This window comes from Rutidosis leptorrhynchoides, chromosome 6 (assembly GCF_046630445.1).
Source record: "Rutidosis leptorrhynchoides isolate AG116_Rl617_1_P2 chromosome 6, CSIRO_AGI_Rlap_v1, whole genome shotgun sequence".
Classification (NCBI taxonomy): domain Eukaryota; kingdom Viridiplantae; phylum Streptophyta; class Magnoliopsida; order Asterales; family Asteraceae; genus Rutidosis; species Rutidosis leptorrhynchoides.
The window spans coordinates 348940987-348953577 of record NC_092338.1 but is presented as its reverse complement, the minus strand read 5'-3'; positions in this window follow the sequence as shown (position 1 = coordinate 348953577).

The window sequence follows — 12591 nt, the reverse complement described above, 5'->3', positions numbered from 1 at the left end:
GCAAGAAACCTTCAGGCAAAACTTCAGTTCTCTCCTTCTCTTTACACCTTCTATTCAAAATCTCATCATTAGTCTTAAACAATTCATCAAAACCAGGAAGATCTTCATTCTTATCATTTCGATATGTAGGAAAATCTTCATGAGTAACATCTTCAACCAGACCATCAACATCTCTATCACTTAGATCCTCAGTAATCTCTGGACCAAAAGATTCATCCTCAGATGGAGAATCGTCGGACTGTGCGTCAGCAGCTTTAGCTTCCTCTTGCTCTAGACGCACCAGTTCGTCCAGCTCTTCTCTAGAGAGGTTGTGAGGGATCTCTCCCTCTTCTAGTTCATCATAAACAACAGAATGCTTGAGCTCATCCTGTTTAGAAAAGAAATCACTAAAATTATAATCAATTTTAAGAGGAATTACTGACAGTGCTGTAGCTTTGGAGGAACCAGGAGCCTCCACCAATCTGTTTTCAGGCTCATCCTCAGGCATCTCTACTAAATCAAACTTTCCTTCCCACGCAGTCACCTTAGCAAGAGCTGATGCAGCCAACTCCTTAGCTTGAGAAGCTTCTCTTTTCGCATCAGTCAATAACAACGACTGATCACCAACTTTCCTTTGCAACAGGTCAACTTGCAACGTTAACCGTGCAACATCCTCAGACTTAACACGATTCTCCTCCTTCAGCTGCTCAACCTTTTCATCTATTTCCTTTCTCATTCTCAAGTTATCAGCCATAGCTTGAACATATAAATCATTCAAAGTACGAAGAGTAGAGGAACTAACACCTCCTTCTGCCCCAGTATGTGGAGGAGCATCAGGAGTTGGAGTAGAAACTATCTCCAGAGACACTTGTTGTGCCACGGGCGGTGATTGATGAGTTTATTGGGTTTGTTGAAGTGGAGGTTGTTGTCCTTGAGTTTGTGAAGCCTGAGTTCCCTGGGTAGCACCAGTAGAAGATCCACCGGGAGTTTTATAAACAAACCTAAACCTTTTCTTCGGTCTGAGCTTTGTTGACACCTGTGAACCCTCATCTTCAACCATTCTTCTTCGTTCACCTCTCGAAGCTTCCTCAACACCCACATTAGGATTAACATCACCTATTTCGTCAACTAATCCACCAGCACCTGAACCACCTGCAGCTTGAGTATTAACTGGTTGTTCAACTTCTTCATCACTATTTGCCACTTCAAAATCAGGCTCTCGATCAGATAAACTATTTTCATTTCTCCACTTCTTCCCCGGAGGACACTGATAGTTCTCTCTCGCAAGATAACACACAAGCTTGCCATCATTAGCACTTTTCTTCTGATTCAGTCGATTAAAAGTAAGATCTGTCATATGTTTCAACTCAATGATATCTTTCTTCAATCTTGGCAAATCAACAGTTTGACGGTTGATCATAATCTGTAAAAACCTCAGATAAATCAAATATAACTGACTCGTCACATTCTCCACCAGCATATCAAAGATAACCCCCGAGAAATTGAAATCAGCTTTCAAAACCAACGCAGCAAACATTCCTTGATAGATCTTGCTCAGTTCATCAAACCCGCTTTGTAACGGACTTAAACATTTAACCACAACCAGTGACAAGTATCTGTACGGTGGAGTGAACCCACTTCTCTTGATTGTAGCTCGAGTAATATCACCAGTATACTTACACCTTAACATACACCCAGTAATCTTTGTCTTGGACAACTTCTTGGGCATGTCCTCATCATCTTCAAACAGAAATGTGTTTCGAATCGTATCTTCAGAAATCTTAATCTCTTGACCACACACAGAACTCACAATCACCTTTCGGTCATCTACAGTCTCAACTTTTGCCTTCTTCCAGAATTCTCTCTGATGCGAATAATAAGAACTACACGGCATAGATACTGCAGCAAAGATTCTAGAACGCTTCAGAAACTCTATCACTCCTTTGTATTTTCCAGCATTCGGACCCTTCTCGTTCAAACAAGCAGTCAAATTAGAACCATTGCAGGCTTTCAATCCTGGAAGATCAGCTAATTCTGGCCCAACTGATGATTCAGTTTCAGATCCATGTACTACCTGCTCTTGATCGATTTGTACATATGACATGATTAACAATAACTGCAAACACAATTTCAAATCAGTATCATATATTCATGACTTATTAGATAACACAGTGTGATCATCACAGAATATATTACATCATTTAGTCCATAAGATCAAGATCAAGATTACATGTCCGAAGTAAGATTATTACAGACATAGAATAGTGTATCAATGCTAATAGGCTAGCATCATCAAATTACATACCAAGCTGAAAATACATAATAACAAAAACAAAAACAGAAACATAAACTCAGAATCACTTATCCCACAATGGGATTCTCTGGCACTAGCTTTTCCTCATATTGAACCACACCAAGTTTCTCAAACAAATTATGCAATAAGGCTGCATACGGAAATGGTTCTTTCATCTCAAGAAAATCTCTCATCACATGAATGAGAAAGTAGCCCATATTCACTTGAATACCCTCTAGTAGGTAATACAAAAGCAGAGCTTCAGTACCAGACAATAGATTATCTCCTTCTCTCCTAAAAGTCACATTACTTTTGATTATTCTCAAGTGTATCTCATGTTGTTGTGACTCGTCATCACTAATCTCAACCCTACCAGCATTAACTACTTTCCCTGGCTTGCATAACCTTGCAATTATGTCAGACAGTTTGAATCTGTTGGGAATCTTTCGTAGATCTTTGCTTGGATATAGTATTTTAACCCCAGTGAAAGAAACATTCAACAGGTTTGAGAATTCCTCCATGGTCCACTTATACTGTTGGTCAAATAAGCCTGAGTGGACAAATTTCTTCTTGCTATCTTCTAAGGCAACATTGGCATAAAATTCCCACAACAAATCAGGACAAAAGTAATCCCCAATTTCTAAGAATGCTTGACATCCAATTTGTTCCCAAAGGCTATAGGTCTGTCGAGTCGCAATGACCTTTTGTTCCACTAAGATGGGTCGTCCACTAGCTAGAATTCTCCTACAGTCGATGTTAAACATCCATTGCCCAACAAAGGAACCACCTGACATTCTAATACAGACTACAAGCACTAGCATTAGATATGCATAACAAAGATTAATAGAGACCTAAAATTCATTCAGATTAAACATAAAAACCCACCATCGGTCCAATTAAGTGACCATCGGTCGATGGACTAGACCATCGGTCCGATGGTCTAGACCTATGACAGTTGGTCTAAACACATCACCAAAAATCTAACTGATCAACTTGGAGACCTACGGCCGAGTGTAGAGACATATGGCAGAGTGTAAGACACCATTGGTCGATGGTCAGAGACCATCGGTCGAGTGTAGTTCATCAGATCTGTTTTTACTCAATAATTCAATTCGATCAATCTGTTGTTTCTGGGTCAATTCCTGGTCACAATAGTCTCTAAGGGGGCCGATAAACACAAATATACCAACAATTTTAACAGATAATGTCCAAAAGTCACTCGATTAAAAGTTTATACATCGAACATGAAATTAACGATTTAAAACACATGAAAGTGAGTTAGAGTACCTCGTTAACGGCGCTGGAATCACAAAGAAAAGATGCACAAAACTATCGAACAAAAACTCCTTTCTCTTTCACTTGAAAATCAAAGGTAAAATCTCACAAATTTGCACAAAGTGACTGACCCGATCGACTTTGGGCCTTTTATACTCTGTTAGTGACCATCGGCTGATGGTCTAATCCTTCGACCCGATGGTCCAGACACTCGGTCGAGTGTCATAGTCCACCGGCCGAGGGTAAATACTGTCGGCCGGTGGTCTTGGCCTTGAAAAATTTAAAAACTTAACACTTTTCATACTCAAACTTTACCTTCTTTTTCACATTCACTCCCCCTGGGACTGATCTCCACAGTATAAATCAAACACGCTTTGTTTCTTTAAGCTCTAAACAACTTGTTTTCAAATTTAATAAAAACATAGGATTCCTTTTACAGTAAATCTCTCCGAGAACTGAGTTGCTTGGCTTAATACATAAACAGAAATGCACATGCAACTAATCTTATGAATGCAAATGATTTTGGATTTTTCAGATAAGAAAGCATATGCAAATTCACAAAGCAAACTACTGTACAAGATTCAGCATATCATGATCAGCAATATTATAACAGACATATTCAGTAACTTTTAACCTTTTAGGTCTGCAATAAATCAACTTCTAACATCAGTTTCATTAAACAATTGCATAAGAAGAGTATATGATGTCATCAGCATAGGAACAGGTAATGCTGCTTATCATGAATCACACTAAGAAAAGCATAACACATGTTTTTATGAGTTGACATATCTCATTGATTTAATCTCTTAATTCGGGGATCAGAACTGAACCTTATTGACATGTTATCCCACAATTCAGTCATTAACTTACTTGATAAAGCATATACAGAACAACTTTCAAATATATCAGTAAACGTTTACCAACTTTCACCCTAGACTTCGATGATCACGTTATATTAATTACATTAACATTTTTCAATGTTAGATTTTGATCACGAAGTCAGTCCTCATTTGAGATCGCACGATGTTTCAGGTAGAACAATTGAGCACTACATGTTGACACTGTCCTCTTATCACATCAATGTACTCTCAATTTGATTGGACAGAACCATCTCACGATGTTTCTAGCAATCCTGTCAGCCATGAGCTTCTACCTTAAACTTACACTTTTCGTTTCAGATAACCTTGTGAATCTCAAATTTATTGCATACTTTGTTAAAGATTTTCCAACGTTATTTATTAATAATTATTATTATTAATACCTATGATTAAACGAACGTATGTTATTACATTTACTTGTTACCATGACTGCCCGAACTTGACTTTAATTGCCCGAAACGTCTTTGTGACACACGAAACTTTCACGAATAATATTTTTAGAATATTATTTACATTCATGATTGATATTATTAATCATTTTAATTAACTAAGGTTATTAGTTAATTACATGGGCTTTTATTGGATTAACTTGTTACTTACATACATACTTGGGCTTTTTAATTGTACATGAGCTTAGAAGCCCACCCTACCCATATTAATGGACTCATTAGCCCATTACTTCCATTTAAGTATCATCATTAAGGTTTAACTAGGTGGTTTAGTTCATGGAATCTAGTTACTAGTATGGTTACACCATCTTCCAACACCATGCACCCTTATGACCAACTTTTAAAACCAATTACATGTAAAAGCTAGTGGACATTTTTCTTCCCCCCCTCCCCTTGTGAACCGTTGGTTTAGGGCAAGGATACAAGGAGTTTTGTTTCAAATTTTGTATTACTTCTCATCTTGCTCTATCACATTTCACATACACACTTACTTGCATACTTTCTTTTTTCTCTCTTTTATCTCAAAAATTGTAAGTAATAAAGTTTAATCTTCTTCCTTCCTCTTGTCTAAAAACCGCCACCTAAGACACCTTCATCATCATCATCACTTGTCTTTGATTGTTGTTACTTGTTGTAGTTGTTTACTTATTTGTTGTTACTTACTTACTAATTATCAAGAATCAAACTTTTTAGTTTAATTCTTCATTCTATCTTGTAATTACAAGAACACACAAGAACATAAACTTACTAGTTCATGATTCTACCTTTATTGTTTTAAAAGATTTAAGGCTCATGTGTTGTAAATCATACTTGTAATTCATGTTTGTAAACTTAAAGTTTACATTCTTAAAGATCAAACTTTGGTTTGAATCTTTAAAGTATGAATAACCCATGAACTAGTTACTTGTTTACTTAATTTATTACTTCATATTATGCACTTTAAATTCATGTTTGTTGGTTAAAATTGGTCAAGTGTTACTAGTTAACTTTGATCTCATTTATCTTGAACAAAAGTTAACTTTAAAAGTTCAAGAACATGTAAGTAAGCTTTCTTTAATTATAACTTGTACACTTGTGTTAGATCTAGACTTTTGAGTCTTGGATCTTTAAGATCAAACTAAGAACTATGTTCTACATCTTAAGATCTTGATTAGTTAGTTTATTTTCAAGTTTGAAGTTCTACATATCTTTTATATTTCATGTATGTGTTAAATCTAAGACTTTGATGTAACTTTGGTTCATCAAAACACTTGCAACACTTGATTATGTTGTGCTACACATCTTAGACTTGCACTTGGATTATGATAGTCAAAACTTGGTAAAGATGGTGTAAACCCATCAACGAGTTGTACACTTGAAGCTATATGCATCAAGGATGAGAACCGTGATGAACATCAAGCACCAAAACCCACCGGAACCTACTGTTTTGCTGTTTCTGGGTCTGATAAGTAAGACCTGGGCTGTTTTAATGTTGATTTTCAGATAGCTCTGTTTGAGTATATAACTTTTCATATAGGACTCATCTTAATCCGAGTTACGGTTTAGGATTTATGGTCCTCCGATCGTCACTATGTCCATTTAACGTTGTGCTGAAAATTCTGACCTACTCGCACTTAGACCGTCGCCGCGGTCAAACTAAGACGAGTTTGCTTCTGTGATTTTTACCACAACTAAAGGACTCATATATGGAGCCATGGACACTGGTCTCACCTTATTTCAGTAGGTATTGAGGCCGTGGTGACTGACCGAAGTCAGCCTTTGTTTTAAACTTCTTTCATGAACGAAACTTACTTTACACCTTTTGTTTAATGATGAATGATGATGACCCTTAAGACCTTATTTACATATTTTTAAGCCTATTCGGACGATTTATTGACTTAGTACTATTTGACTTAGGTTGAGGACTTTCCGGACCTACACACTTGCTTATTTCCCGACTCGACTTTACCACTACTTTACCACTGTGAGTTATAGCATTCCCTTTTTACTTTAACTTATTTTGGGAACTGAGAATACATGCAGATTTTATGTTTTACATACTAGGCACGAGTACTTAAACTTTATATATGTGTGGGTCATATAACGGTAGAAACACTCCCTTTAGCTCGGTAACGTTTAGTCATTGGTTTTTGAACCGGTGAACGCGAATCTTAGATATAGATCCATAGGGTTTGACATCCCCACTCGGGCTAGTCGCGATAGCATTTAACGAGTGTTTAATACTTCGTAAACATACGCACTTTCCAAGTGTACTTTCAGGGGGTGATATATTATTAAACGTTAAGTTAGTTACCGAGTGCCCACGGTTGAGCATATACTTAAACATACTGATTTGGATTACTGTTTTGAAACGCTCTTTGTAGCACTGAAATCTCGCGGCCTACCTTACATTACTGGTATACTTAAACTATAGCTCCCCAACCTTTGTGTTGACGTTTTTAAGCATGTTTTTCTCAGGTGCTTAAGGTTGCTTCCGCTGTTGTACTAGTCTTGCTGTAGACAACCCGCTGCTTTAGAGATGTCCCGCATGAACGTTTACTTTTGCATACAAATTTTATTACAATTGAAACATGATTTGTAACGACCATAGGAGTCACGTACAATTACTAATTGCTTCTGTTCATTGAAGCATACTTTTGTTGTAAAACATTCGATGTTGGTTAAAACATCACTTTTGTTATGAATGCAAACTCTTTTTGAAATCGCATATAGTACTTAACCATGTAATGATCCTGTCGTTGATGGTCCGTACAAGATGATTTAGTACGGGGCATCACATTTAGTATCAGAGCATTGGTTGTAGGGAATTAGGTTGCATTAGTGAGTCTAAGACCGACCCGAGTAAGATTCACTAATAGGACTAATCTACAACTTGCTAGTTTACTTGTTTCCGCTAAACTTACTGCATATTGCTGCTTGCTTTTACTACTATATATCATATACTGCTACTTGTTTACACTACTGCATGATATTAGCTGCTTTCGATTGCATGCTACTGTGTTATATTACTGCATGTTACTGTTTACCACTACTTCATGCCACTGCTTACTTCTACTGCTGTATGAACTTACTGCATGCTATCGTTTCCTTTTCCTGCTATGTAAACTCGTTGTATGCCTTTGCTTACTCTCGCTACTGCATGCTACTATCTGCTTTTAACATGTTACTTTGGTATGATACTGTAACTATTGCCATGCTACGTACTGTTGTAAACGATCTAGGCTGCTGTAGTTGTTATGCCTGATCACGCGCTTGCTACACGTCTATTATTCGCTGTACCAACGCGGAGAATTTATCCTTCTCAATTAAGATGTTTTCCTGAACTACTTTCCCGCTCGTCTAACCCTAAGAACTAGTAGTGTAATCTACCTGTTACTACTGCTCCACCGTTCCAGAGATCGAAACATCTGTACGCTTTCATGACCGTCACTTGACTCTTTCATTCTTCACCACTGCTTGACGATCTAACGACACTTCTGGACTTAGGTCCCTAACACTCCTAGACATTGGAGAAGTCGGGAAGGCACCTCCTTTCACAAACTCGTGGTGTTTTTCACTGATGCTCAGCCATATCCAAGGACTTGGGAGTTGCCTCAAGACACATCGTATCACTACTTGCTACACGTACAACTCGACACGAGACCCAGATTAAATTTCTAGAAAGGAATCTGACGACATTACTTGAACCCGAATATTTTGAAGAAATTTTGAGGCATTTAAGCATTGATGCACGACCTATGGAACATACGCACCCACACCGAGAAACCGTGAGATTAGTTATGTAGATTTTACTTCGAGACAACACAGATAAAGCACCATTAGATGAAATTGAGTAGAACTTGAAGTGATCACGTTACATTGACCATATGAAGTGATATTGGAATGAACGTACGATTTAGTATAATATAATGACGCCAGGCCAGCGTGATTATATTGAAGTAAATCATGCAGAAGTTCCAATGTTACTACATGAGGAATATGGGGTGATCCAGGGAAAATTTTTGGCAGGGATCACTTGAGCATACGCATTATAGTCCGTTAAAGGTAGGGAAGGAATAACCACGTAGCCCAGATACTGTACAAGAAGGGCCTCGATTGCAGAATTGATAACCCAAAAATTTGTTATAAATATCGACACCCTGGACATTTAAGGAAAAAGTTCTCAAATAGGAAAAACCTTGTACTGACTTGCGGTAGAGCAATCGTTATATCAGTTATGGAAACTCGCATGGATCCTGATTTTAGTTAGGGTACGTTTCATCACAACGTTTTATTTTCTGGAAGTTGTTTGATACTAGAACGATAGAAACCTTACATCTAAGAACCTTAGCATTATGAATAATAAACCATTAACAACCTTGGGAATTAAGTATTCTATAGGACACAAGCAAATGGTAAGCAGAGAAAGATAGAGGAATAATTTAAGGTAGTACTTTAAGATTAACAGGTGGGTCATTTGGAAATGACCTCATATTAACCAAGCTTGGAAGTTTTAATGTGGTAGTTGAAAAGGATTAGTTACCTACACACAGACATATGTTATTTGAGAAGATTGATAAAATTTCCACGGCAGTGTGATAAGATTGGTTGGAATGAACCTTAAGATTAGCCTAACACCTACCAATTTGGGAAATTGGATGCAATAGTTGGGATGAACATTAAGATTAACCTAATACTCATCAAGTTAGGAAGCTTGATGAAATAGTTAGAACGAACTGACTTTCAAGGATGAAAGCGAAGGATATTTATAGTGAGGAAATTTTTCGTATACCTCACGAGAATGGCAAGCTAAAATCCGTCTGGGGCATTGTTGACCGCTTCACCGCATCTGCTCACTTTCTACCCACAAGAGAAACCGATACAATGGACAAACTTGCTCAACGATACATAAAGGGAATTTTATCCCGTCACTTCAGCGATGGCTACCCAAGAATCTTATTTGATACTAATTCTTACGCGACTCTAAACCCTCACTTATTCCGAGAGATTCCTTATTCGATGATAATCACACCATCATCCTTCTCACTTCGATATTAGTCATAACAGTTCGAAATTTTCCAAAAATCAATGGGTGGTTCATTCCCATCCTCATACTCTCCCATTCGTATCTCACTCATAAGCAACAACTTCACACCTAAGCATTTTTGGTCAAAAAAAAAAAGACTTATGCCCTACTAATAGTCGTCAATCACATATAAATCCAATGGTTTTTATTACCTCAAATATCACTCGAAATTTTCAAAAGTCTTTTACTCGATTCTCATCAATCTTTTCCAACTTGTAACCTCCGAATTATGAAAATTTTGTTTGCCAAAATTTTACACACATTATTTTTACTGTACTATCCTCTCAAAGCTTTATAAAAAAATAAATTTATTTTGTTTGCCATTCATGCAAATTTTTGAAATCGTACCCGTTATATAAAATAAAGTAAATGATTACTTATTTTTTTTGAAACTTTACTTTCACTTTTACAAATCAAATCTTTCATTCAACGGATATTATACCTTGAACGGTACGTATTGTACTTAACCCTAATTTACCAAGAACTTCGTTTCTTCTCTTACATTGTCACCATAAACAATCCCTATGAACTTTCGTTGCTTATTATATAAAACTTTTCGTGTTATTCGTATCCAAGTCATCATAAAGGCCTTATAACCATCGAAATCGAGAGATCCATGCGTGTATGTGTGGAAGACACTTCTGCCACGTCATTCAGAGCCCTTGGGCATCCATGGACACTTAAGCCATTTAAAAATCATTGCGTTACCCCAAGGATCTTATTTGCCACATCTGTTGGAACAATGCCCTTTCTTACATAACACTAAGTCCTGACTTATTCCAAGGGATTCTCATTTAGTGGTATTAATACCATCATTATTCTGACTTTAACACTAGTCATAACCTGTTTGGCACTTTGCAAAATTCAAGAAGCAATTAAATTCTCATCCTCGTGCTCTATCCTTCGTACCTCACTTTTAGCAACGGCTTCGCACGTAAATATTTTTGGCCCAAAGACTTGTGTCCTGATAATTACCAAAACTACATTTATGTCATTAGCTTTCATTACCTAGTAACTGGTCACCCGGTGATTCAAAGCTTTTCCACTTAATCTTTTTCAACTCGTAACCTTTGAAATACGAAAAACTATGTTTATCAAAATTTTTACACGTTGTTTATTTGTGCGGTCCTCACAAGATTTACAGACAATGAAAATACTAAAAACTTTTCTGTCACTTATACGATTTATAAAATCATAGATGTATAAATCTATACTTACCTATTTTGATACTAAGTTATATCTTTAAATTATTTAAAAACCGCTCCTTTACCAAGATATTCAACTCAAGTCGAATAGTTTTGTGCAAATGGTACACGTTGTACCTACTTCTAAATTTATTAGGAACTTCGTTCCATTTACGTTGTCACAACAAACGTTTAAAGGTTTTGTTTTTCAAAACTTCGTTAGTTGATTTTAATAAAGGTTTTGGTATTAGACTACACCATGTATGGATCACACTTTTCTCACCCTCTGTTGGAGATGAAACTTACTATTAAGATCTTTGTTAAAAAGAAAACTCTTGAGCCACTTTGGATGGCGGTTTTATAAAATTTGTTAGAAAATCTTTGCACCCATAAAATGTTCTTTTTAAAGTTAGACATGATAAAAACGCGGGCCGATAAATCAGTTTTCTGAGGTACACTCATTGGTCACCCTATTGTAGGAAAGATACTAGGTGGGTTACTGTTCTCAATACTTCACGGCAAATCTCAACACCCTCGTAAACCTCATCTCGATGAATCAGTATGTTGAGACACAAAAATTATTTTTGGAGATTTTTTTTTTCACTCGGAGTAAACCATTCGTTAGGACCAAGGGTTCACGTATCTTCTCATCCGCACATCTCCTTAAGTACACGGATAAATTCAGAACGAGCCACTCGAAGAGTTCACTCTCGTTCAAAGACCACACCTTTTGTGCGACTTGCTTTTGGAAATGTAACATAAGATGCTTTGAGAACCTATGAATCTTGTTATCCCTTGGGAGGGGACTACTTAAAACATTTACGACACTGATATGGATACTCCATATGTTTCTTCCTTCATTGGTTGCAACTGTATGTTGCTCTAGTTAACGTTAACCCTAACTTCAACATGTAACTGAAAGGATGAAGTTACATTGCGAAACTGTGCTTTCATTTCATCTAAGGTTAGGTTCACCTGCAGTATGGTAAACTAGGTAATATCCCTCATTGTTCGTTCAGACCGTTCTGAAGACACTATGAATAATTACGGCTTGCAAGTCCGATTGGTCACTTTTAGCTAAAATTCCAATTCACTTATTCAAATGAAACGTTCTTAAAAATCGAGTTCCTATGCCTATGGCCTCCTTCCGAAACCATGGGGTTGGTAAAATCCGTGGATAACGCTATCCAGACATTAAATCGCATGGTTGTAATCACTATGTTTTCCATTCTACCTGTCGGCTTATATTACGACATACACGCTCAATGTTTTCGATGAGCTTAGAATCATTCATGACGCATTTCACGCATCCAACTTACCGAAGACGCCTGTAAGGCTAAACACACCATCTTTCCTTTTGTGGATATACATTCAGATGACACTCAGGTTAATCGGAAACAGAATCAATTTGTTGATCACTTAGGACAAGAGACTTAATTAACGGCAGATGCCTATTCTTACTTTCGTA